Source organism: Fopius arisanus, unplaced genomic scaffold, assembly GCF_000806365.1.
Source record: "Fopius arisanus strain USDA-PBARC FA_bdor unplaced genomic scaffold, ASM80636v1 scaffold00030, whole genome shotgun sequence".
NCBI classification, from domain to species: Eukaryota; Metazoa; Arthropoda; class Insecta; order Hymenoptera; family Braconidae; genus Fopius; species Fopius arisanus.
This window is the reverse complement of record NW_011887769.1, coordinates 379,360-381,790: the sequence shown is the minus strand read 5'-3', so window position 1 is coordinate 381,790 and position 2,431 is coordinate 379,360.

Below are 2,431 nucleotides of genomic sequence, written 5' to 3'. Positions count from 1 at the left end.
ATAACATGAAAAAAATTTGTACCTTAACACGCATTGACAAAATATCCCTGTCCTCTATCGTAAAACATCTGCATCATCATTCGATATAATTATGGGGTACCTTCGAGCAGATGATCCTGCCGTTGTCGCAGAAACTAATACAGGTTGATTTACGGCAAATGAACCTATTCAATTTAATATGTTGAATTGAGTGTTGTACGTTGATAAACCTATCCAACCAAAACAAAATCCCACATTTTTGTTAAAAAAAATTTATCATGGATTTTTTTTTAGGCGAAGACATATCCTCAAAATTTGAAAATACTAGATGCAGTAGTGTTCTTTTAAACAGTTTATGCCATCGGTGCCCGTAATCACGCGATTCTAACCTCGCTTCGCTCGGTTAAATCGCGGATTCCGGGCGCAATGACATAAAATTTTGTATGAAACGCGTGCGTAATATACTATTCCAATTCGTAGAGCATATCATTGTTTTCGAACGTTCGCAATTACAAACCAAGGACTGAGGTCTTTCAAAAGTACAAATCTGTCTCGAAAACGGCAAAATTGATTGATAAAAAAGATATCTGAATCACTGTAGATAACAAAGTAGAATGGAGTACAAAGGATTTTCAGGAGTCTCGTAAAGCCTTTTACGGCAACCCATTGGAAATTAATTGGAGTGATAGAGGCATGAGTGGCGATGTGGCTGTGGCATAGAGAAGAGGAGGGAGAAGGCGCGGGAGAGAATTTTACCAAAGCCAATCGTACCTCACGATCGTACCAGCCCGATAACGCAAACGTTATCCCTCCCCCCACTGTGGCAGGGGAGATCGTAAAATCCCAGTGAGAATATATACAATGTATACGTGCTTTCAGCGTGGGCTCACACCAAAGCCCTACCCACCTGCGCGTTTATATGCCCGAGGAAAATTTTGAATACCGAGTTGGGGTGATATGGGCCCGCGGCTTCCCTCGCCGAATATTTACCGGTTGCCATGGAGGACTTTGCACGAGTGAAAATCTCTTTCCGATGCATATGGAATGAGTAAAAGGGACCGATAATTATGTTTTAGTCGAGAAAGAGTTGCCCTCTTGATAAAACTCAAGCAGGTCCTCTACTGTCATTGGCCGCCACGAAAGATCGCTGTCAATGAAATGTTTACCCCAATAATTCGCAGTTTGACCAAACTGTCGACAAATTTTTGTTAGTAAACTAGTAACAATTATTTAACCTTTTGAGAAAAATTACCTAAAAATTACATTTTATCAAACGATTAGTTAACTTTTTCTGAGCAGTTGACAAATCTTACTGTAAGCGGTAACGTAATTTTCCCCGAATGCCTGGAATACACCACGGATATATCATTTTTCCGGACTTTTTCTCCGCTTGTAATTTCTTTGAAAGCTTCAAGTCCAATTTACACGCACACGCGTAATTATAATTTCCACCTTTTATAATTATAATTCATTTTTACATCCGTAAATTTTTTAAAGAATGCATTGACACAGAAAAATCTAGTTTTATGTCCGAAATTTTTTATTGGAGATTATAAATGCATATTGGAACTCTATGGGAACTGTCAATTTCAGATGAATTGCTCCATACGGAGGGAAAAGTCTAGGAAAAATGACAGCCGAGCAGTAGAATCGTGGTACAATCCTTAAAAATTTCACATCTAGATCAGTATTTTTTATTGGGCTCTCTTTTAATGTTTACTGTGCACACAGCATCTTTTCCAAACATTTTTTAAGCCAATTTGATAAACCAATATAGCTATGCACACCGAATGTTTCCGATTTTTGCGAAAGTTGACCTTAATGATGCATCATTTAATTTGAGTACTAAATAAAACAGCAAATCAACTGATCATTCTGATGCTCAATGTAGGAAAAAATCAAACGTAATTTCCCACTTATCATACTAAACTACATTGCGCATTTTTCCCGTAAGCGCGTATTCCGATATACCTTAGTAGTTCTACGGAATTATAATATTGGTCTGTTTATGAAAATCTTCAGGTACTTCTCGCTGATCAATCCGGCTCAGGGTTCTAGAAAAGGCGATAAAAAAGGACAATGGATGTCTTTCCATCCGAAATTGGTCAACTTCATGGGAGGAGTGAAAGTTTATCACCTGTGCTTTTACTATCCAGTACGTCTGTATTGAAGAAAATCAGCAGTATGTTAAAAAAATTAGAGCACAGTGATGAAATTAATTGACAATACGGTATTCAGAAAATTATAATGGTGGTATTCAGAGTTACAGATTTTAAATCCTGCATTACAGTATTAAAAATGTGCAGGACGGTGTTGCTACAGTGCTGCCATGTGTGATTCTTGGTTGGAAATTTTCAAAAGTGTAATCAGTGTGAATTTTTACTGAACGGCATAATAATTTTTCTTAAGGCTGCAGTTTACACTGAGATTTTAAGACAGCACAATAATTTTT